Genomic DNA, 26,184 nt, shown 5'->3' with positions numbered 1-26,184 from the left:
CTGAAACTGAGTGCTTCTACTGCAAGCAGACTGGTCATTGGAAGCGCAACTACCCCAAGTATTTGGCGGATAAGAAGGATGGCAAGGTGAACAAAGGTATATGTGATATACATGTTATTGATGTGTACCTTACTAATGCTCGCAGTAGCACCTGGGTATTTGATACTGGTTCTGTTGCTAACATTTGCAACTCGAAACAGGGACTACGGATTAAGCGAAGATTGGGTAAGGACGAGGTGACGATGTGCGTGGGAAATGGTTCCAAAGTCGATGTGATCGCGATCAGCACGCTACCTCTACATCAACCTTCGGGATTAGTATTAGACCTAAATAATTGTTATTTGGTGCTAGCGTTAAGCATGAATATTATATCTGGATCTTGTTTGATGCGAGACGGTTATTCATTTAAATCAGAGAATAATGGTTGTTCTATTTATATGAGTAATATCTTTTTTGGTCATGCACCCTTAAAGAGTGGTCTATTCTTATTAAATCTCGATAGTAGTGACACACATATTCATAATGTTGAAGCCAAAAGATGCAGAGTTCATAATGATAGTGCAACTTATTTGTGGCACTGCCGTTTGGGTCATATCGGTGTAAAGCGCATGAAGAAACTCCATACTGATGGGCTTTTGGAACCACTTGATTATGAATCACTTGGTACTTGCGAACCATGCCTTATGGGTAAGATGACAAAAACACCGTTCTCTGGTACTATGGAGAGAGCAACAAATTTGTTGGAAATCATACATACAGATGTATGTGGTCTGATGAATGTTGAGGCTCGTGGCGGATATCGTTATTTTCTCACCTTCACAGATGACTTAAGCAAATATGGGTATATCTACTTAATGAAACATAAGTCTGAAACATTTGAAAAGTTCAAAGAATTTCAGAGTGAAGTTGAAAATCATCGTAACAAGAAAATAAAATTCCTACGATCTGATTTCAGAGTGAATTTCAGAGTGAAGTTGAAAAGTTCAAAATGGATCAAGCAAACAAAGGATTCCTGCCTGTGTTACAAGGTGTGAAATTGAGTAAGACTCAATGCCCGACCAATGCAGAAGATAGAGAGAAAATGAAAGATGTTCCCTATGCTTCAGCCATAGGCTCTATCATGTATGCAATGCTGTGTACCAGACCTGATGTGTGTCTTGCTATAAGTCTAGCAGGCAGGTACCAAAGTAATCCAGGAGTGGATCACTGGACAGCGGTCAAGAACATCCTGAAATACCTGAAAAGGACTAAGGATATGTTTCTCATATATGGAGGTGACAAAGAGCTCATCGTAAATGGTTACGTTGATGCAAGCTTTGACACTGATCCGGATGATTCTAAATCACAAACTGGATACGTGTTTACATTAAACGGTGGAGCTGTCAGTTGGTGCAGTTCTAAATAAAGCGTTGTGGCGGGATCTACATGTGAAGCGGAGTACATAGCTGCTTCGGAAGCAGCAAACGAAGGAGTCTGGATGAAGGAGTTCATATCCGATCTAGGTGTCATACCTAGTGCATCGGGTCCAATGAAAATCTTTTGTGACAATACTGGTGCGATTGCCTTGGCAAAGGAATCCAGATTTCACAAGAGAACCAAGCACATCAAGAGATGCTTCAATTCCATCCGAGATCTAGTCCAGGTGGGAGACATAGAGATTTGCAAGATACATACGGATCTGAATATTGCAGACCCGTTGACTAAGCCTCTTCCACGAGCAAAACATGATCAGCACCAAAGCTCCATGGGTGTTAGAATCATTACTGTGTAATCTAGATTATTGACTCTAGTGCAAGTGGGAGACTGAAGGAAATATGCCCTAGAGGCAATAATAATGTTATTATTTTTATTTCCTTATATCATGATAAATGTTTATTATTCATGCTAGAATTGTATTATCCGGAAACATAATACTTGTGTGAATACATAGACAAACCAAACGTCACTAGTATGCCTCTACTTGACTAGCTCATTAATCAAAGATGGTTATGTTTCCTAGCCATAGTCATGTGTTGTCATTTGATTAATGGGATCACATCATTAGGAGAATGATGTGATTGACATGACCCATTCCATTAGCTTAGCATGAGATCGTTTAGTATCTTGCTATTGCCTTCTTCATGACTTATACATGTTCCTATGACTATGAGATTATGCAACTCCCGTTTGCCGGAGGAACACTTTGTGTGCTACCAAACGTCACAACGTAACTGGGTGATTATAAAGGAGCTCTACAGGTGTCTCCAAAGGTACATGTTGGGTTGGCGTATTTCGAGATTAGGATTTGTCACTCCGATTGTCAGAGAGGTATCTCTGGGCCCTCTCGGTAATGCACATCACATAAGCCTTGCAAGCATTGCAACTAATGAGTTAGTTGCGAGATGATGTATTACGAAACGAGTAAAGAGACTTGCCGGTACCGAGATTGAACTAGGTATTGAGATATCGACGATCGAATCTCGGGCAAGTAACATACCGATGACAAAGGGAACAACGTATGTTGTTATGCGGTCTGACCGATAAAGATCTTCGTAGAATATGTAGGAGCCAATATTAGCATCCAGGTTCCGCTCTTGGTTATTGACCGGAGATGTGTCTCGGTCATGTCTACATTGTTCTCGAACCCGTAGGGTCCGCACGCTTAAGGTTTCGATGACAGTTATATTATGAGTTTATGGGTTTTGATGTACCAAAGTTAGTTCGGAGTCCCGGATGTGATCACGGACATAACGACGAGTCTCAAAATGGTCGAGACATAAAGATTTATATATTGGACGGCTATATTCGGACACCGGAAGTGTTCCGGGTGATTTCGGAGAAAACCGGAGAGCCGGAGGGTTACCAGAACCCTACCGGGAGAAGTAATGGGCCATATGGGCCTTAGTGGAGAAAGAGAGGGGCAGCAAGGGTGGGCCGCGCGCCTCCTCCCCCCTGGTCCGAATTGGACTAGGAGAGGGGGCGCAGGGCCCCCCTTTCCTTCTCCTTCCCCAGTTCCTTCCCCCTCCTAGTAGGAGTCCTACTCCTACTAGGAAGAGGACTCCTCCTTTGCGCGCCTATAGGGACGGCCGGCCTCCTCCCCTTGCTCCTTTATATACGGGGGCAGGGGGCACCCCTAGACACACAAGTTGATCCACGTGATCATATTCTTAGCCGTGTGCGGTGCCCCCTTCCTCCATAATCCTCGATAATATTATAGCGGTGCTTAGGCGAAGCCCTGCGACGGTAGTACATCAAGATCGTCACCATGCCGTCGTGCTGACGGAACTCTTCCCCGACACTTTGCTGGATCGGAGTCCGGGGATCGTCATCGAGCTGAACGTGTGCTAAAACTCGGAGGTGCCGTAGTTTCGGTGCTTGATCGGTCGGGCCGTGAAGACGTACGACTACATCAACCGCGTTGTGCTAACGCTTCCGCTGTCGGTCTACAAGGGTACGTAGATCACACTCTCCCCTCTCGTTGCTATGCATCACCATGATCTTGCGTGTGCGTAGGAAAAATTTTCAAATTACTACGTTCCCCAACATCTTTAGGGACTCGAAAAACCTCGCCGAACAGCGACCAGTCTCCCGCCTTATCATGACAGTCAGTTTTAGCTTTCTCTACTGAGGTGCTAAGCCCGGCAGAACTGGGGCACAATCGTAGTAGTTCTCCTAGCGCTACTTTAGCCGATAGAGCGGAACGTAAGGTACCAAAACATAGGAGCCGGGAAACCCAACATTTGACCAAAGACATGATTCGGAGCTGATGCATATAATGCTATAAGTTCGGGGTGCCGCACTTGTGAAAGTGTTTGGACTTTTCACACCGTATTGTGAGGTACGTAAGCCCCTGGTGTATTAGCCGTACCAAGGTGTACGGTTGCAAGGCGTCATTAATGAACACACACACACACACACACACACACATATATATATATATATATAACAAGAATGCAATAATAGTCGTAATGTCATGCATTGTTTATTAAAAAATTGCGTTAAAGCAGAGTGATACAGATAGTGCGATAGGCAAAGAGTAGGACTATGTCCCTTCCAAGGGCAAGCTGAGGAATGATATGAAATCAAATATTTCGCTCGTTACTGTAATCAACCTGGGAATTCCGTGCTATGACATAGTTGTCTGCCTCCTTGGTTGCTGCATCATGTGTTCGGCAATAGTGCTGCCGGACAGTGTTTCCAGAGATTAAGGTCCTGAAAGAAAAAAAGAAAAATAACCAAACGGGAAGCCCCTAGTGCGGTTTAAGCCGCGTCTTGGGGCATGCCTCAGTTGTGCCCCCTTCCCCACCTATGCCCATGGCATTTTTAATGCGTAATTATGTACGCGCGGCATGAGTTTCGCCGCTGGGCTGGGATTGGGGTGGCCGCCGTATTGCTACGCGATCTCAGATCACGCCAGGCGGTCTATTTGCCGATTGCCCCGAGCGCGCTTGAAGGTGTCCGGGCTGTGAAGCGCCGAACTGGTTGATTGCCTTGAGAGGCTGCTTTGCATTTCTGCTGCGAGGGCTGCGGTGTGCTCCTCTATTCGGAGAGAGCGCTCTGTGTTTCCATTGACTGTAATAACTCCGCGAGGTCCTGGCATCTTGAGCTTGAGGTATGTATAATGCGGTACTGCATTGAATCTAGCAAATGCGGTTCGCTCGAGCAGCGCGTGATAACCACCGCGGAACGGGACTATATCGAAGATTAACTCTTCACTTTGGAAGTTATCCGGGGATCCGCAGACCACTTCCAGTCTAATTGAGCATGTGCAATGGTCCTCTACACCTGGAATGACGCCCTTAAAGGTTGTTTTTGTGGGTTTGATCCTTGAGGGGTCTATACCCATTTTGCGCACCATGTCCTGATAAAGCAGGTTCAGGCTGCTGCCGCTGTCCATAAGGACTCGAGTGAGGTGAAATCCGTTGATGATTGGGTCTAGAACCAGTGCTGCGAATCTGCCATGACGGATACTAGTGGGATGGTCCCTGCGATCGAAAGTGATCGGATAGGAGGACCATGGGTTGAACTTTGGGGCGACTGGCTCCAGCGCATATACGTCCCTGAGCGCACGCTTCTGCTCCCTCTTGGGGATGTGGGTTGCGTATATCATGTTCACCGTTTGCACTTGCGGGGGAAACCTCTTCTGTCCTCCAGTGTGCGGCTGCTGGGGCTCCTCCTCGTCATCGCTATGCGGCCCCTTGTCCTTGTTTTCGGCAATTAACTTGCCGGCCTGCTTGAACACCCAACAATCCCTGTTGGTGTGATTGGTTGGCTTGTCTGGGGTGCCGTGTATTTGGCACGAGCGATCGAGTATACGGTCCAAGCTGGACGGACCCGACGTACTTTGTTTGAATGGCATTTTCCGCTGACCGGGTTTAGAGCCTTTGAATCCGGCATTGACTGCCGTATCCTCAGTATTTTCATTGTTAATGCGGCGCTTATGCTTGTTGCGACGTGACCTATTATTGCCGTCCTTGGTATCTGAGGTACCATGGTTCTTTGATATGTTATTACTGCGAGCCAGCCAGCTGTCTTCTCCCGCACAAAAGCGGGTCATGAGCGTCGTGAGAGCTGCCATAGATTTTGGCTTTTCATGACCAAGGTGCCGGGCTAGCCACTCGTCTCGGATGTTGTGCTTGAAAGCCGCTAAGGCCTCCGCATCCGGACAGTTGATGATTTGATTTTTCTTTGTAAGGAACCGAGTCCAGAATTGCCTGGGCGACTCTTCCGGCTACTGAATTATGTGGCTCAAATCATCGGCGTCTGGTGGTCGCACATAAGTGCCCTGAAAGTTCTCAAGGAATGCAGCTTCCAGATCTTCCCAACAGCTAATGGAGTCCGCTGGCAAGCTGTTAAGCCAATGACGCGCTAGTCCTTTGAGCTTTAGTGGGAGGTATTTGATGGCGTGTAAGTCATTGCCGCGGGCCATGTGGATGTGGAGGAGGAAGTCCTCGATCCATACCGCGGGATTTGTTGTGCTGTCGTATGATTCAATATTTACAGGTTTGAAACCTTCTGGGAATTGATGTTCCATTACTTCGTCTGTGAAGCATAAGGGGTGTGCGGCGCCTCTGCATTGGGCTATATCGTGACGCAGCTCGAATGGGTCTTGCCCGCTGTGTTCGGCCCGGCCGGATTTGCTTTTATTGTATCTGGCGTGACGTTCGTCGTCTCGCAGAGTGGTGTGCCCTCCTGATCCGTAGATCGATCTTGAATGCTTTGCCTTGTCCTCCAATATGTCTCGCAGGTCTGGCGTATCTCCCCATGCCTTTTTATTTGAATGGCGTTGGGGTGGAGGCTGAGCTTTTGGCTGGAATGCCTCTCTATCGCGTCCACGAGGTGGCCGATCAACCGTATCATACGCTTCTTCCTCCAGTCGGGGTAGTAACCTGCGCCTCAGGTAACTCTTGGAGGGGCGCTCGAGTTTATATTCCTCGGCCGCGAGGACTTCAGTCCATTTGTCAGCTAGCAGATCTTGATCAGCTTGAAGCTGCTGCTGCTTTTTCTTCATGCTATTTGCCGCGGCCATAAGCCGGCGCTTGAAGCGCTCTTATTCGACGGGATCCTCTGGTACGGCGAATTCATCGTTGCCGAGGCTTTCCTCGTCTTCGGAGGGGGCATGTGATTGTCATCCTCCTCCTCTCCGTCTGTCGCTCTCTCAGGAGAGCTGGCTCCTCCATCCTCCTGCTCTAAATCTTGCTGGAGGGGTTTGTTGTTTTCTTCAGCACTATCCGGAGTGTTATTATCTCCTGTGCCGATATCACCACTTTTGCTTTGGCGGGACTTAGAGCGGCGCCGCTGACGTCGACGTTTGGGTTGCTTCTTGGAGGGGTCATCCTCCGCTATCCCGTCGCCATTGCCTTCTTTGGGTGTATCCACCATGTATATGTCATATGACGAGGTGGCTTTCCAGTGCCCTATAGGTGCTGGTTCATGTTTGTCTCCTACATCGTCGTCCATACTGTCGATGTCTTCGGAGTCGAAGTCGAGCATGTCGGTTAAATCATCGACAGTGGCTACGAAGTGGGTGGTGGGTGGGCGTCAAATTTCTTCATCGTCCGCATCCTAATCATGTTGGCCATAATCCGGCCAGGGCTCTCCTGACAAAGAGAGAGACCTTAGTGAATTCAGAATGTCCCCGAAGGGCGAGTGCTGAAAGATATCCGCGATGGTGAATTCCATGATCGGCGCCCAATCGGATTCGATTGGCAGGGGCGCAGATGGTTCGGAGTCCAGAAAAGAGTCTGACACCTTGGAGTCACGGGCTGCACAGAGGGTTAGGCTGGTGTTCGGCTTGATCGCTGTTGATACTGCAGCCCCTGAGGCGGTGTCTAACCACCCATCCTCGACTGGCGCAGTTGGCTCCGAGCTAAGGGTCGGAGTTGATACGGGCGCAGCCTCTGGGGTACTGTTCGGCGGAAGAGCTAGGTCATACCCATCGCGACAGTGCGGCGCGCCCGACTGTGGCTTGAATCCGTCGAAGATCAAGTCTCCACAGATGTCGGCCGTGTAGTTCAAATTTCCAAATCTGACCTGATGGCCAGGGGCATAGCTTTCAATCTGCTCCATATGGCCAAGCGAATTAGCCCGCAGTGCAAAGCCGCCGAATACGAAGATCTGTCTGGGGAGAAAAGTCTCACCCTGGACCGCATTGCTATCGATGATAGTAGGATCATCAAGCCTAACAGCGACGACACAGAGGAACTCTCAATGAAAGCACCAATGTCGGTGTCAAAACTGGCGGATCTCGGGTAGGGGGTCCCGAACTGTGCGTCTAGGCCGGATGGTAACAGGAGGCAGGGGACACGATGTTTTACCTAGGTTCGGGCCCTCTTGATGGAGGTAAAACCCTACGTCCTGCTTGATTAATATTGATGATATGGGTAGTACAAGAGTAGATCTACCATGAGATCAGAGAGGCTAAACCCTAGAAGCTAGCCTATGGTATGATTGTATGTTGTGATTGTTGTCCTACGGACTAAAACCCTTGGGTTTATATAGACACCGGAGAGGGTTAGGGTTACACAAGGTCGGTTACAAAGGAGGAGATATCCATATACGTATTGCCTAGCTTGCCTTCCACGCCAAGTAGAGTCCCATCCGGACACGAGACGAAGTCTTCAATCTTGTATCTTCATAGTCTAACAGTCCGACCAATGGAGATAGTCCGGCTGTCCGGAGACCCCCTAATCCAGGACTCCCTCAATATGTTTCTCGGTTATGGAGGTGACAAAAAGTTCGTCGTAAAGAGTTACGTCGATGCAAGTTTTGACACCGATCTGGATGACTCTGAGTCTCAATCTGGATACATATTGAAAGTGGGAGCAATTAGCTAGAGTAGCTCCGTGCGGAGCATTGTAGACATAATTTTTTTTGCAAAATACATACGGCTCTGAATGTGGCAGACCCGTTGACTAAATTTCTCTCACAAGCAAAACATGATCACTCTTTGGGTGTTAATCACATAGCGATGTGAACTAGGTTATTAACTCTAGTAAACCATTTGGGTATTAGTCACATGGAGATGTGAACTAATAACATAAAGATGTGAACTATTGGTGTTAAATCAGATGACGATGTGAACTAGATTATTGACTCTAGTGCAAGTGGGAGACTGAAGGAAATATGCCCTAGAGGCAATAATAAAGTTGTTATTTATATTTCCATATATCATGATAAATGTTTATTATTCATGCTAGAATTGTATTAACCGAAAACTTGATACATGTGTGAATACATAGACAAACATAGTGTCCCTAGTATGCCTCTACTTGACTAGCTCGTTAATCAAAGATGGTTAAGTTTCCTACCCATAAACTGAAGGAAATATGCCCTAGAGGCAATAATAATGTTATTATTTTATTTCCTTATATCATGATAAATGTTTATTATTCATGCTAGAATTGTATTATCCGGAAACATAATACTTGTGTGAATACATAGACAAACCAAACGTCACTAGTATGCCTCTACTTGACTAACTCGTTGATCAAAGATGGTTATGTTTCCTAGCCATAGACATGTGTTGTCATTTGATTAATGGGATCACATCATTAGGAGAATGATGTGATTGACATGACCCACTCCATTAGCTTAGCACCCGATCGTTTAGTATGTTGCTATTGCTTTCTTCATGACTTATACATGTTCCTATGACTATGAGATTATGCAACTCCCGTTTACCGGAGGAACACTTTGTGTGCTACCAAACGTCACAACGTAACTGGGTGATTATAAAGGAGCTCTACAGGTGTCTCCAAAGGTAAATGTTGGGTTGGCGTATTTCGAGATTAGGATTTGTCACTCCGATTGTCGGAGAGGTATCTCTGGGCCCTCTCGGTAATGCACATCACATAAGCCTTGCAAGCATTGCAACTAATGAGTTAGTTGCGAGATGATGTATTACGAAACGAGTAAAGAGACTTGCCGGTAACGAGATTGAACTAGGTATTGAGATACCGACGATCGAATCTCGGGCAAGTAACATACCGATGACAAAGGGAACAAAGTATGTTGTTATGCGGTCTGACAGATAAAGATCTTCGTAGAATATGTAGGAGCCAATATGAGCATCCAGGTTCCGCTATTGGTTATTGACCGGAGACGTGTCTCGGTCATGTCTACATTGTTCTCGAACCCGTAGGGTCCGCACGCTTAAGGTTTCGATGACAGTTATATTATGAGTTTATGCTTTTTGATGTACCGAAGTTTGTTCGGAGTCCCGGATGTGATCACGGACATGACGAGGAGTCTCGAAATGGTCGAGACATAAAGATTGATATATTGGAAGCCTATATTTGGATATCGGAAGTGTTCCGGGTGAAATCGGGATTTTACCGGAGTACCGGGAGGTTACCGGAACCCCCCGGGAGGTATATGGGCCTTAGTGGGCTTTAGTGGAAGAGAGGAGAGGTGGCCAGGGCTGGGCCGCGCGCCCCTCCCCCCTAGTCCGAATAGGACAAGGAGAGGGGGGCGGCGCCCCCCCCTTCCTTCTCTCTCTCCTCTTTCCCCCTTCCCGAATCCTATTCCAACTAGGAAAGGGGGGGAATCCTACTCCCGGTGGGAGTAGGACTCCTCCTGGCGCGCCCTCCTCCTGGCCGGCCGCACCCCCCCCCCTTGATCCTTTATATACGGGGGCAGGGGGCACCCCTAGACACACAAGTTGATCCACGTGATCATATTCTTAGCCGTGTGCGGTGCCCCCTTCCACCATAATCCTCGATAATATTGTAGCGGTGCTTAGGCGAAGCCCTGCAACGGTAGTACATCAAGATCGTCACCACGCCGTCGTGCTGACGGAACTCTTCCCCGACACTTTGCTGGATCGGAGTCCGGGGATCGTCATCGAGCTGAACGTGTGCTAGAACTCGGAGGTGCCGTAGTTTCGGTGCTTGATCGGTCGGGCCGTGAAGACGTACGACTACATCAACCGCGTTGTGCTAACGCTTCCGCTGTCGGTCTACAAGGGTACGTAGATCACACTCTCCCCTCTCGTTGCTATGCATCACCATGATCTTGCGTGTGCGTAGGAATTTTTTGAAATTACTACGTTCCCCAATAGTGGCATCATAGGCTAGGTTTTATGTGTTGATGTTATATGCACGAGTAGAACACAAGTGAGTTGTGGGCGATATAAGTCATACTGCTTACCAGCATGTCATACTTTGGTTCGGCGGTATTGTTGGACGAAGCGGCCCGGACCGACATTACGCGTACGCTTACGCGAGACCGGTTCTCCCGACGTGCTTTGCACATAGGTGGCTTGCGGGTGACAGTTTCTCCAACTTTAGTTGAACCGAGTGTGGCTACGCCCGGTCCTTGCGAAGGTTAAAACAGCACCAACTTGACAAACTATCGTTGTGGTTTTGATGCGTAGGTAAGATTGGTCCTTGCTTAAGCCCGTAGCAGCCACGTAAAACTTGCAACAACAAAGTAGAGGACGTCTAACTTGTTTTTGCAGGGCATGTTGTGATGTGATATGGTCAAGACATGATGCTAAATTTTATTGTATGAGATGATCATGTTTTGTAACCGAGTTATCGGCAACTGGCAGGAGCCATATGGTTGTCGCTTTATTGTATGCAATGCAATCGCGCTGTAATGCTTTACTTTATCACTAAGCGGTAGCGATAGTCGTGGAAGCATAAGATTGGCGAGACGACAACGATGCTACGATGGAGATCAAGGTGTCGCGCCGGTGACGATGGTGATCACGACGGTGCTTCGAAGATGGAGATCACAAGCACAAGATGATGATGGCCATATCATATCACTTATATTGATTGCATGTGATGTTTATCTTTTATGCATCTTATCTTGCTTTGATTGACGGTAGCATTATAAGATGATCTCTCACTAATTATCAAGAAGTGTTCTCCCTGAGTATGCACCGTTGCGAAAGTTCTTCGTGCTGAGACACCACGTGATGATCGGGTGTGATAGGCTCTACGTTCAAATACAACGGGTGCAAAACAGTTGCACACGCGGAATACTCAGGTTATACTTGACGAGCCAAGCATATACAGATATGGCCTCGGAACACGGAGACCGAAAGGTCGAGCGTGAATCATATAGTAGATATGATCAACATAGTGATGTTCACCAATGAAACTACTCCATCTCACGTGATGATCGGACATGGTTTAGTTGATTTGGATCACGTAATCACTTAGAGGATTAGAGGGATGTCTATCTAAGTGGGAGTTCTTTAAGTAATATGATTAATTGAACCTAAATTTATCATGAACTTAGTACCTGATAGTATCTTGCTTATGTATGCTTGATTGTAGATAGATGGCCCGTGCTGTTGTTCCGTTGAATTTTAATGCGTTCCTTGAGAAAGCAAAGTTGAAAGATGATGGTAGCAATTACACGGACTGGGTCCGTAACTTGAGGATTATCCTCATTGCTGCACAGAAGAATTACGTCCTGGAAGCACCGCTGGGTGCCAGGCCTGCTGCTGGAGCAACACCAGATGTTATGAACGTCTGGCAGAGCAAAGCTGATGACTACTCGATAGTTCAGTGTGCCATGCTTTACGGCTTAGAATCGGGACTTCAACGACGTTTTGAACGTCATGGAGCATATGAGATGTTCCAGGAGTTGAAGTTAATATTTCAAGCAAATGCCCGGATTGAGAGATATGAAGTCTCCAATAAGTTCTATAGCTGCAAGATGGAGGAGAACAGTTCTGTCAGTGAGCATATACTCAAAATGTCTGGGTATAATAATCACTTGATTCAATTGGGAGTTAATCTTCCAGATGATTGCGTCATTGACAGAATTCTCCAATCACTGCCACCAAGCTACAAGAGCTTCGTGATGAACTATAATATGCAAGGGATGAATAAGACTATTCCCGAGCTCTTCGCAATGCTGAAAGCTGCGGAGGTAGAAATCAAGAAGGAGCATCAAGTGTTGATGGTCAACAAGACCACTAGTTTCAAGAAAAAGGGCAAAGGGAAGAAGAAGGGGAACTTCAAAAAGAACAGCAAGCAAGTTGCTACTCAAGAGAAGAAACCCAAACCTGGACCTAAGCCTGAAACTGAGTGCTTCTACTGCAAGCAGACTGGTCACTGGAAGCGGAACTGCCCCAAGTATTTGGCGGATAAGAAGGATGGCAAGGTGAACAAAGGTATATGTGATATACATGTTATTGATGTGTACCTTACTAATGCTCGCAGTAGCACCTGGGTATTTGATACTGGTTCTGTTGCTAATATTTGCAACTCGAAACAGGGACTACGGATTAAGCGAAGATTGGCTAAGGACGAGGTGACGATGCGCGTGGGAAATGGTTCCAAAGTCGATGTGATCGCAGTCGGCACGCTACCTCTACATCTACCTTCGGGATTAGTATTAGACCTAAATAATTGTTATTTGGTGCCAGCGTTAAGCATGAACATTATATCTGGATCTTGTTTGATGCGAGACGGTTATTCATTTAAATCTGAGAATAATGGTTGTTCTATTTATATGAGTAATATCTTTTATGGTCATGCACCCTTAAAGAGTGGTCTATTCTTATTAAATCTCGATAGTAGTGACACACATATTCATAGTGTTGAAGCCAAAAGATGCAGAGTTGATAATGATAGTGCAACTTATTTGTGGCACTGCCGTTTAGGTCATATCGGTATAAAGCGCATGAAGAAACTCCATACTGATGGGCTTTTGGAACCACTTGATTATGAATCACTTGGTACTTGCGAACCGTGCCTTATGGGTAAGATGACAAAAACACCGTTCTCCGGTACTATGGAGAGAGCAACAGATTTATTGGAAATCATACATACAGATGTATGTGGTCCGATGAATGTTGAGGCTCGTGGCGGATATCGTTATTTTCTCACCTTCACAGATGACTTAAGCAGATATGGGTATATCTACTTAATGAAACATAAGTCTGAAACATTTGAAAAGTTCAAAGAATTTCAGAGTGAAGTTGAAAATCATCGTAACAAGAAAATAAAATTCCTACGATCTGATCATGGAGGAGAATATTTGAGTTACGAGTTTGGTGTACATTTGAAACAATGTGGAATAGTTTCGCAACTCACGCCACCCGGAACACCACAGCGTAATGGTGTGTCCGAACATCGTAATCGTACTTTACTAGATATGGTGCGATCTATGATGTCTCTTACTGATTTACCGCTATCGTTTTGGGGATATGCTCTAGAGACGGCCGCATTCACGTTAAATAGGGCACCATCAAAATCCGTTGAGACGACGCCTTATGAACTGTGGTTTGGCAAGAAACCAAAGTTGTCATTTCTAAAAGTTTGGGGCTGCGATGCTTATGTGAAAAAGCTTCAACCTGATAAGCTCGAACCCAAATCGGAGAAATGTGTCTTCATAGGATATCCAAAGGAAACCATTGGATACACCTTCTATCACAGATCCGAAGGCAAGACTTTTGTTGCTAAATTCGGAAACTTTCTGGAAAAGGAGTTTCTCTCGAAAGAAGTGAGTGGGAGGAAAGTAGAACTTGACGAGGTAACTGTACCTGCTCCCTTATTGGAAAGTAGTACATCACAGAAACCTGTTTCTGTGACACCTACACCAATTAGTGAGGAAGCTAATGATAATGATCATGAAACTTCAGAACAAGATACTACTGAACCTCGTAGATCAACTAGAGTAAGATCCGCGCCAGAGTGGTACGGTAATCCTGTTTTGGAAGTCATGCTACTAGATCATGATGAACCTACGAACTATGAAGAAGTGATGGCGAGCCCAGATTCCGCAAAATGGCTTGAAGCCATGAAATCTGAGATGGGATCCATGTATGAGAACAAAGTATGGACTTTGGTTGACTTGCCCAATGATCGGCAAGCAATTGAGAATAAATGGATCTTCAAGAAGAAGACTGACGCTGACGGTAATGTTACTGTCTATAAAGCTCGACTTGTCGCAAAAGGTTTTCGGCAAGTTCAAGGGATTGACTACGATGAGACCTTCTCACCTGTAGCGATGCTTAAGTCTGTCCGAATCATGTTAGCAATTGCCGCATTTTATGATTATGAAATTTGGCAAATGGATGTCAAAACTGCATTCCTGAATGGATTTCTGCAAGAAGAGTTGTATATGATGCAGCCGGAAGGTTTTGTCGATCCAAAGGGAGCTAACAAAGTGTGCAAGCTCCAGCGATCCATTTATGGACTGGTGCAAGCCTCTCGGAGTTGGAATAAACGCTTTGATAGTGTGATCAAAGCATTTGGTTTTTTACAGACTTTTGGAGAAGCCTGTATTTACAAGAAAGTGAGTGGGAGCTCTGTAGCATTTCTGATATTATATGTAGATGACATATTGCTAATCGGAAATGATATAGAATTTCTGGATAGCATAAAAGGATACTTGAATAAGAGTTTTTCAATGAAAGACCTCGGTGAAGCTGCTTACATATTGGGCATTAAGATCTATAGAGATAGATCAAGACGCTTAATTGGACTTTCACAAAGCACATACCTTGACAAAGTTTTGAAGAAGTTCAAAATGGATCAAGCAAAGAAAGGATTCTTGCCTGTGTTACAAGGTGTGAAATTGAGTAAGACTCAATCCCCGACCAATGCAGAAGATAGAGAGAAAATGAAAGATGTTCCCTATGCTTCAGCCATAGGCTCTATCATGTATGCAATGCTGTGTACCAGACCTGATGTGTGTCTTGCTATAAGTCTAGCAGGGAGGTACCAAAGTAATCCAGGAGTGGATCACTGGACAGCGGTCAAGAACATCCTGAAATACCTGAAAAGGACTAAGGATATGTTTCTCATATATGGAGGTGACAAAGAGCTCATCGTAAAGGTTACGTTGATGCAAGCTTTGACACTGATCCGGACGATTCTAAATCGCAAACCGGATACGTGTTTACATTAAACGGTGGAGCTGTCAGTTGGTGCAGTTCTAAACAAAGCGTTGTGGCGGGATCTACATGTGAAGCGGAGTACATAGCTGCTTCGGAAGCAGCAAACGAAGGAGTCTGGATGAAGGAGTTCATATCCGATCTAGGTGTCATACCTAGTGCATCGGGTCCAATGAAAATCTTTTGTGACAATACTGGTGCAATTGCCTTGGCAAAGGAATCCAGATTTCACAAGAGAACCAAGCACATCAAGAGACGCTTCAATTCCATCCGGGATCTAGTCCAGGTGGGAGACATAGAGATTTGCAAGATACATACGGATCTGAATATAGCAGACCCGTTGACTAAGCCTCTTCCACGAGCAAAACATGATCAGCACCAAAGCTCCATGGGTGTTAGAATCATTACTGTGTAATCTAGATTATTGACTCTAGTGCAAGTGGGAGACTGAAGGAAATATGCCCTAGAGGCAATAATAATGTTATTATTTTATTTCCTTATATCATGATAAATGTTTATTATTCATGCTAGAATTGTATTATCCGGAAACATAATACTTGTGTGAATACATAGACAAACCAAACGTCACTAGTATGCCTCTACTTGACTAGCTCGTTGATCAAAGATGGTTATGTTTCCTAGCCATAGACATGTGTTGTCATTTGATTAATGGGATCACATCATTAGGAGAATGATGTGATTGACATGACCCATTCCATTAGCTTAGCACCCGATCGTTTAGTATGTTGCTATTGCTTTCTTCATGACTTATACATGTTCCTATGACTATGAGATTATGCAACTCCCGTTTACCGGAGGAACACTTTGTGTGCTACCAAACGTCACAATGTAATTGGGTGATTATAAAGGAGCTCTACAGGTGTCTCCAAAGGTAAATGTTGGGTTGGCGTATTTCGAGATTAGGATTTGTCACTCCGATTGTCAGAGAGGTATCTCTGGGCCCTCTCGGTAATGCACATCACATAAGCCTTGCAAGCATTGCAACTAATGAGTTAGTTGCGAGATGATGTATTACGAAACGAGTAAAGAGACTTGCCGGTAACGAGATTGAACTAGGTATTGAGATACCGACGAACGAATCTCGGGCAAGTAACATACCGATGACAAAGGGAACAACGTATGTTGTTATGCGGTCTGACCGATAAAGATCTTTGTAGAATATGTTGGAGCCAATATGAGCATCCAGGTTCCGCTATTGGTTATTGACCGGAGACGTGTCTCGGTCATGTCTACATTGTTCTCGAACCCGTAGGGTCCGCACGCTTAAGGTTTCGATGACAGTTATATTATGAGTTTATGCTTTTTGATGTACCGAAGTTTGTTCGGAGTCCCGGATGTGATCACGGACATGACGAGGAGTCTCAAAATGGTCGAGACATAAATAGTGATATATTGGAAGCCTATATTTGGATATCGGAAGTGTTCCGGGTGCAATCGGGATTTTACCGGAGTACCGGGAGGTTACCGGAACCCCCCGGGAGGTATATGGGCCTTAGTGGGCTTTAGTGAAAGAGAGGAGAGGTGTCCAGGGCTGGGCCGTGCGCCCCTCCCCCCTAGTCCAAATAGGACAAGGAGAGGGGGGCGGCGCCCCCTTCCTTCTCTCTCTCTTCTTTCCCCCTTCCCGAATCCTATTCCAACTAGGAAAGGGGGGAATCCTACTCCCGGTGGGAGTAGGACTCCTCCTGGCGCGCCCTCCTCCTGGCCGGCCGCACCCCCCCCCCCTTGATCCTTTATACACGGGGGCAGGAGGCACCCCTAGGCACACAAGTTTATCCACGTGATCATATTCTTAGCCGTGTGCGATGCCCCCTTCCACCATAATCCTTGATAATATTGTAGCGGTACTTAGACGAAGTCCTGCAACGGTAGTACATCCAGATCGTCACCACACTGTCGTGCTGACGGAACTCTTCCCCGACACATTGCTGGATCGGAGTCCGGGGATCGTCATTGAGCTGAACGTGTGCCAGAACTCGGAGGTGCCATAGTTTCGGTGCTTGATCGGTCGGGCCGTGAAGACGTACGACTACATCAACCGCGTTGTGCTAACGCTTCCGCTGTCGATCTACAAGGGTACGTAGATCACACTCTCCCCTCTCGTTGCTATGCATCACCATGATCTTGCGTGTGCGTAGGAAATTTTTTGAAATCACTACATTCCCCAACATAAACATGTGTTGTCATTTGATGAACATGATCACATCATTAGAGAATGATGTGATGGACAAGACCCATCTGTTAGCTTAGCACTATGATCTTTTAGTTTGTTGCTATTGCTTTCTTCATGACTTATACATGTTCCTGTGACTATGAGATTATGCAACTCCCGAATACCGGAGGAACACTTAGTGTTCTACCAAACGTCACAACGTAACTGGGTGATTATAAAGATGCTCTACAGGTGTCTCCGATGGTGTTTGTTGAGTTGGCATAGATCGAGATTAGGATTTGTCACTCCGATTCTCGGAGAGGTATCTCTGGGCCCTCTCGATAATGCTCATAACTATAAGCCTTGCAAGCAATGTGACTAAAGAGTTAGTTACGGGATGATGCATTACGGAACGAGTAAAGAGACTTGCCGGTAACGAGATTGAACTAGGTATGAGGATACCGACGATCGAATCTCGGGCAAGTAACATACCGATGACAAAGGGAACAACGTGTTGTTATGCGGTTTGACCAATAAAGATCTTCATAGAATATGTAGGAGCCAATATGAGCATCCAGGTTCCGCTATTGGTTATTGACCGGAGATGTGTCTCAGTTATGTCTACATAGTTCTCGAACCCGTAGGGTCCGCACGCTTAACGTTCGATGACGATTTGTATTATGAGTTATGTGATTTGGTGTACCGAAGGTTGTTCGGAGTCCCGGATGAGATCACGGACATGATGAGGAATCTCGAAATGGTAGAGACATAAAGATCGATATATTGGAAGGCTATATTCGGACATCAGAAAGGTTCCGAGTGATTCGGGTATTTTCCGGAGTACCAGAGAGTTACGGGAATTCGCCGGGGGAAGTAGTGGGCCTTTATAGGCCATACAGGAATGGAGAGAAGGGCCTCAAGGGGTGGCCACGCGCCCCCCATGGAAAGTCTGAATTGGACTAGGGAGGGGGAGGCGCCCCCCTCTCTTTCCTTCTCCCTCTCCTACTCCTTACCTCTCTCCACTCTTGGAAAAGGAAGGGGACTCCAACTAGGATTGGGAATCCTAGTTGGACTCCCCCTATAGGTGCGTCCCTCCTAGGCCGGCCTCCTCTTCCCCCCTCATTTATATACGTGGCCAGGGGGCACCCCAAAGGCACTCCAAGATTTGTCTTAGCCGTGTGCGGTGCCCCCCTACATAGTTTTCCACCTCGATCATATTATCGTAGTGCTTAGGAGAAGCCTTGCGTCGGTAATTTCATCATCACCGTCACCACGCCGTCGTGCAGACGAAACTCTCCATCGGCTTCAACTGAATCAAGAGTTCGAGGGACGTCGCCAGGCTAAACGTGTGCAGATCGTCGAAGTGCTATGCGTTCGGTACTTGGATCAGCTGGATTGCGAAGACGTTCGACTACATCAACCGCATTACTCAACGCTTCCGCTCTCGGTCTATGAGGGTACGTGAACACACTCTCCCCGCTCGTTGCTATGCTTCTCCTACATACATCTTGCGTGATCGTAGGATTTTTTTTTGAAATACTGTGTTCCCCAACACAAACTAAATAACTCCGAAGGTACTAACCCAAAGGTTGTCAATGGGCAACGAATAAAGCATTATATCTCAGGTAAAACTATCAATGTCGAAAGTAATATTATCCAAATTTTGACACCGGAAGAACACATAAAAGGGTCCTTCCGGAACACTCCAAAATCATGAAAATAAAGATGTACGTGATACGGTAAGTAAACGGACTCCGAAAAATCCGTAAAAATATTTTTTATCAGTTTTGGAATATTTTAAAATTTTGGAAATACAGATATTTCCAGGAAGCGTCCCCTGGTGGGCACAAGACACCAGGGGCCTGACGCGCCCAGGTGGGTTGTGCCCACCTGGGACACCTTCTGTACTCCATTTTTCTACCATATACTTGTCCTCCAAGATAAAATATCTATATATATACTTCCCGAACCTTTCGATCATCGTATCGCGGAGAAATCCTCTGTCCTCTTTTCTTGCTGTTTCCTACATAGTTTTGAAAGTATGTCATCCCAAGACTCCGATGGGGAGAGCTATGTCTCACATCTTATCGCGGACCCAAATACCTATGAGGACCTATCTCCTTATGGTCGAACTTCGGATGATGAGGAGGATGCTCACTTGATGAGGATCGATGATTCAAGCTCGAAGGAGGAAGATGTTCCTCTACCTCAACCTGGGGATATGCATATAGAGTTCAAGAAATCCATCCTCCCTAAACGACCTAACCGATCTATTCCTTGTCATTTTCGGCAGAAAAGCAAAGGGGATTTACATGACAAGATCTTGAAATTGGAATTGGAGGTCGACGATCTAAAAGAAGAAATTGCTCTCCTCAACTACAATATGAAAAAGTTGAAGGCAAAATTGTCATCACCACCATCATCTTCTTCACCACCAAAGGAGAATTGAGTATCGGGTATGGGCACTCCCCTTGGCTTCCACCAAGCTTGGGGGAGGTGCCCCGGTATCGTATCATCCCACTATCTTTTTGCATTTACATATCCTAGTTTGATCATTTACTTTTAGATGAAATAAAGTTTAGTTCAATCCTCTCTTCTTTAAGAGTTTGCTTAGTGATCTATCCTTGTAATCGTGTGCAAGTTATATAATAAATTTAGTTTGAGTTTTTGATTTCTTTACTTCCATGTTGCAAATAAAGAAAAGAAATAAGAAAGAAAGAAAAAGAGAAAGAAAATAAATGAAGAAAGGAAATAAATCAATAAGATTATATACTAATTCTATGGTAGGTGATGGCACCACATAAGGAAAAGTATAAGTAGAAAATTTTATTAGAGATTGACAAACATAGCATTAGTCAATGATGCAATACATGAAAGAATTAATAAGGGAAGAGAAGATTCACATATAGATATACTATCCTAGAAATATTTTGTGATTGTGACCCCTCATCAAAATATTATATGCCAAAATTGTTGACGCTAGACAAGGAAGACAACTTAATGGTTTATGCTTGTTTATATTCACATAGAAGTCATATTGTCATAGATCCTTTAACATGTTGTCGGGGGGATGGACCCCGGGCAGGCAATGGAACCCGGATCTTCTTCAAAAACAATAGGGTTGGCACTGCCCCTCAATACCGGCACGCGCTTGGCCGGGTCGCTCGACCCGGCCAAACCCCGCAAGCCGGCCAGACTAGCCAACCCGGCAAGACACGCCGACTCGGCCTCAACAACCAGCGCAAGACAGCCGGACCCGGCACGACCAAAGCCTCCTCAACAAGCCAGCGCCTCCCGTGGCGTGCTACGCAATCCAGCCGCGGGTCAGCACCCATCCCATCCAGGTCGTACGATGGGACAAGACTTCAATCAATGATGACCGAGGCGACAATGCCCCGCCCATGCCTCTGGTCAGCAGGTACGTAGCAACAATGCTCCTCACCTACCCGCTGACCAAGGCCGGTGTGGCTACAGTGCCCCCGCCTTCACCGCTGACAACAGCAAGCGGTGACTCGACGGAGAGCACTGTACACGACTCGACTCGGCCACGCCCTGACGATCAACAAGACGGCGCACAGTCCCCCTAGGCATGTGGGGCCCGCACCTAGGGGAACCCGGCGAACCACAAGCCCTTAGCGGGACCCAGCCCGGGTCCCCGGACACCGACAATACGGACCCACCGACTTATAGCATTACCATTGTACCCCTAGGGGGTTGACCTATAAAACCCCCCAGGAGCCCTCATGCACAGGAGAGAGACATAGACACATGCCAGAGAACTCATCCATCACACTCACCAAGTTAGCAACATCCAAGGAGAAGGAACTGCCTAAGCCTTGGCCAGTTTCCTTCCTCTTCCACACAGCTCCAGGAGCGACATTGTACTATCTATCATCCAACAACACTCGGCAGGACTAGGGGTATTATCTCTCCGAAGAGCCCCGAACCTGGGTATGTCCGGCGTCCCGTGCCCGCTCATGCCAACCTCGCCTCTGGAACCCACCAGGGCCCTCGAGCCTCATCCTCTCTTTAGCCATCCCTTGGCATCTGCCGTGCGCCCACCATGATAGTTGGCGCCCACCGTGGGGCAGCTCGAGGAGCTGGCGGGAACATGCTTCATACGGGGCCCTTCTCCTACACCGACGAGTCCGTCGCACTGGCGGACGACGTTGTCGGCGCGCTTGTCGCCTCCTTCACCGCACTGCGCATCTTCGATGCGTTCGCGGCCGACGAGTACCCCAGCGAGGTGATCAGCTACTCCAACTCTCCCCTCTCCCTCGGCGGTGGTGTTTCCGCTGGGGCAATGGATGTCCATGTGGAGGTCTTCGTCACCGGCGACGGCGCCTCCTCCTCGTCCAGCAAAACGAGGAAGGCTGCTGAAGCCAGGACCGCAGCGGAACGGATCGAGCCATCTGATCCGTTGCGCGCCGCCATGCAGAGCCTCCGCATCCCCATCGGCACCAACGTCGACGCCACCAACATCACCGAGGCCCGAGCCCAGCTCGAGGAAAGGTGCCAGCAGATGCTGGACCTCTCTGAGACGCTCGCCGCCACTCAGCGTCGCCTGGACGCCGCTCAGCTGGAGCGCGATGCCACCTACGGATTCACGCCCTCCGCGGCCGACCCAAGCCGGGTCGCCGATGTGCACGCCCGGGGAGGAGCGATCGGCCGAGCCCTCGGCGCCGTCCCAACCGTCTATGAAACCCCAGCGAAGAACATGTGCGCTGCCTAGGCAGCCGCAACTGGCCTGGACCAGCTCGCAGGTGAGGAGCTGAAAGAGCGCATCGGGAGGATGCGCGAACTCCTCCACGCCGCCAACACCCAACAGGACCGCCTCAACTAGCTCGCCAAGCCAGCAGGGTCCGGCTCCGCCCGCCTTGGCAGGACCGGTGAACTTCTGCACACCGCATCCTCGCCACCCGGCGAGGCGCACTCCATCCGAACCCGGACTCGGTGCGACCTGGCCGCTACAGCCGCCGGCGGGTTGGGCGACGAGCCTGTCCTAGAGATGCAGCGCGGACCCGGCCCGCATGGCCAGCGTCCGTCTCCAACCGACCCGGCCCCTTGTGGCCTGGCCGCAAGTCGACTCGGCTCGCGCGCCATCGACGATGCCGATGCTCGCCACCGCCTCGATCGGCTCGCTCACTCCCTGGAGATGGAGGAGAATGGCGCTATCGGTCCGGCGTGCTTCGACCTCGCATCCGGGAGGAGCCCTTCCCCAAAGGATTCATGCTCCCCCGTGACACCCCCAAGTACAATGGGACGGTGAAGCCAGAACACTGGCTCACCGACTACACCACGGCCAATGGCTTCACCGGTGCCAATCGTCGTCTCGCCGTGCGCTACGCACCGCTCATGCTCCAAGGGTCGGCCCGCACATGGTTGAATAGCCTGCCGATGGGCAGCATCAACACGTGGGTGGACTTCGAGGAAGCCTTCATCGGCAACTTCATGGGGACCTACAAGCGACCCGGCCGCCCTAGCCAGCTCGCCATGCGCGTGCAGGGGCCCGCGGAGACCGGTCGCGAGTACCTCGCACGCTGGACCGAGCTTTGAAACAGCTGCGAGGGCGTCCATGAAGTCCAGGCAATCCAGTACTTCGTCAACGGGTGCCGAGACGGCACCCTCCTCAAGCACAAGCTCTTATGCTCCGAGCCGGCCACCATGGCCGCCCTCATGATGACGGCGGACAAGTACGCCAACGCCGACTCCGCCATGAAGATCCAGGTGGCGCTGGACGAAGCCGGCAGGGCCAAGCCGGTTCCCCCTCCCAAGCCGGCCGGCGAAAGCAGCCGGTAGCAGCATCACCAGAACAACAAGCACAAGGCCGACCAGTAGGCACCGCGTCGCGACAATCGGCTCGTCACGGCCGCCGAGCCTGCGGTGGATCTGGCGGCGAAGCGCCGGCAAACTGGCAAGACGGCATCGCAACCCGCCATGAGCTTCGAGAAGATGCTCGACGCCCCCTGCAAGCACCATAGCGGCGCGAAACCCTCCACGCACACACTTCGGCAGTGCGCCATCCCCAAGAGCATCATGAGGGGCGACTTCCCGCCCCCTCCGGCTCCGGCTCCAGGAATGGGATAGCCGCCACCGCCTCCACCGCCGCCTCCAGCTGGCGGCGCGATGCGCAATGACGCCTACCCGGACCAGAACGCGGCCTACGTCGTCTTCACCAGCCTCGGCAACGACAAGCGCAGCGAGCGCCTCCTTCGGCAGGAGGTGAACACCGTCGTCACAGCCAAGCCAGAGAACGAAGCAGCCGACACACTCACCAAGCTCGCCTCGTCACGGCAAGCCATCCCGTCCAGCGTCTCCCTCAAGCACCCGCACAAGCCATCCGTCAAGCCATCTCTGTACTCCGAGTCCATCCACGTCCCAAATGACCCAGCCGCACCTCAACCCGGCCCGGGGACTGCTGAACCTGGCCCGGGGGCTGCTCCGCTCAACCCGGCCACCATCGTCCCTGACCCGGCCGTCGCCATACCTAACCCGGCTTGGGGGCTGCCGACTCGGAACCCACCCTGGTGGCCGTCTTCGCCGTGGTTACGGCTCCATCTTGGGCCCTCCCAATATTAGAATTTTTGGAGAATGGGGTTCTCCCCATGGACGAGACTGAAGCTCGGCAAGTGCAGTGTCGGGCGTCCGCCTACAGCATCATCAACAACGAGCTCGTCAAGCGCAACTCCACCGGCGTGTTCCAGTGCTGCGTCGAGCAGGAACGGGGCATGGACATCCTCCGTGACATACATCAGGGCGAGTGCGGGCACCATGCCGCATCACGATCCCTGGTGGCCAAGGCGTTCCACCATGGTTTCTACTGGCCCACGGCCCTCGAAGATGTTGACTCGCTCGTCCTCAAGTGTGAGGGGTGCCAGCGCTTCAACAAACGCAGCCGCCAGCCGGCGTCAGCACTCCGCACCATACCGGTCGCCTGGCCCTTCGTGGTCTGGGGACTCGACATGGTGGGACCCTTCAAAACCGCTCGAGGCGGCATGACACACTTGCTGGTGGCAGTGGACAAATTTACCAAGTGGATCGAGGCAAGACCAATCAAGAAACTGGACGGGCCAATAGCCGTCCGGTTCATCAAGGACATAGCGGTGTGCTACGGTATGCCAAACAGCATGATCACTGACAACGGCACCAACTTCGCCAAGGGCATGCTCAAGCAATACTGCTCCGTCTCCGGCATCCGCCTCGACCTGGCATCCATTGCACACCCGCAGTCAAACGGGCAGGTCGAGCGGGCCAATGGACTCATCCTGTCCGGCGTCAAGCCGTGACTCGTCGAGCCACTCATTCGCTCAGCCGGCAGCTGGCTTGACGAGTTGCCAGCCGTTCTCTGGAGTCTATGCACCACACCGAATCGGTCGACCGGGTTCACCCCGTTCTTCCTCATTTGCGGAGCCAAGGCCGTCTTCCCGACCGACGTCGAGTTCGACTCGCCGTGCGTCGTGATGTACACTGAAGCAGAAGCCAGAGAATCCTGCGAAGATGGCGTCGACCTGCTCGAAGAAGCACGCCTCTTGGCGCTCAGTCGCTCGGCCATCTATCAGCAAGGCCTGAGACACTACCATAGCAAGAAGATCAAGCCCCCCGCGTTCCGCGAGGGCGACCTCGTCCTCCGACTCGTCCAAGAGCAGGTAGGATGACACAAGCTGTGCCCTCCATGGGAGGGCCCATTCATCATGAGCAAGGCCTTGCGCGACCGCAATGCCTACTGCCTCATCGACACACGCAAGTCAAGGAAGCACAAGAAGGACACCGCTGGCGAAGAAACGACCTGGCCATAGAACGCGGAACTCCTCCGCCCGTTTTACAGTTAGCCGCACGAGCGTATGTATCGTCGCCTTTTGTAAACGCATGAAACTGCGGGGTCCCCGAACAAGACTCGGGGGCTGCCTTTTGTCGACCAATTTATTGTGTCCTATTTTCTTGCATCACTATACCATTGAACCCGGCCACCGGTCCGACTCGCTCGACTAGGGGGCTCGGGGGCTGGCCGGCTCGGTCGCCACCCCGCCGCCTTACTTGGTGATTCTTGATAAAGTTAGGACGCCGTGGTCCCCCACTTTGCCCTAAAGGCACAGATCCAGCTTTGGTTGTCAGCTGGCAAGCACAACGGGCCAAAGCTCCTTTACGCTTCATACACTAAGTCAAAGGCTACCGGGTCGATCAACCCGGCTAACCATTCATCAAATGAACAGTCGTACGACCGGCTGCTCGCCAACCGGCTTCGCCGGATTGCCGCTAGCCGGCCCAGTGGGTGTTTCGCTTGCGCTCAACGTTTTGAGAGACCCAAGTCCTGCGCGCTCCTCTCAAAGAACCAAGCTCCTTGTCACGGATCGGAGCCTCGGCCGTCTGACTCGGGGGGGGGGGGGTTGAGAAAGGAAAAACGCATGAAATCGGTCCAAAAACGGAAAGCAAAAAAGCAAAAGCACCCACGACATCCACACAAATATTTAAATAAAGGCCCACGGCCCGAGTTTATTACACCCTAAAAACCCCCAGTGGGTGGGTGGACCTGCTATTTAACAAAATTCTACAAAGTGTCTCAGGAATCTCCAGCACCGCATCGCGACGTCGACGGCTCTCCCCCGACGGCCTCCGGGCCTGGCGAGGCGGCGGTGTCCTCCTCAGCACCCGCGTCACGGTAGACGCCCGTCTC

The sequence above is a fragment of the Triticum aestivum genome, chromosome 1A (assembly GCF_018294505.1).
Source record: "Triticum aestivum cultivar Chinese Spring chromosome 1A, IWGSC CS RefSeq v2.1, whole genome shotgun sequence".
In the NCBI taxonomy this organism is placed as follows: Eukaryota; Viridiplantae; Streptophyta; class Magnoliopsida; order Poales; family Poaceae; genus Triticum; species Triticum aestivum.
Note: the sequence above shows the minus strand (reverse complement) of the source record.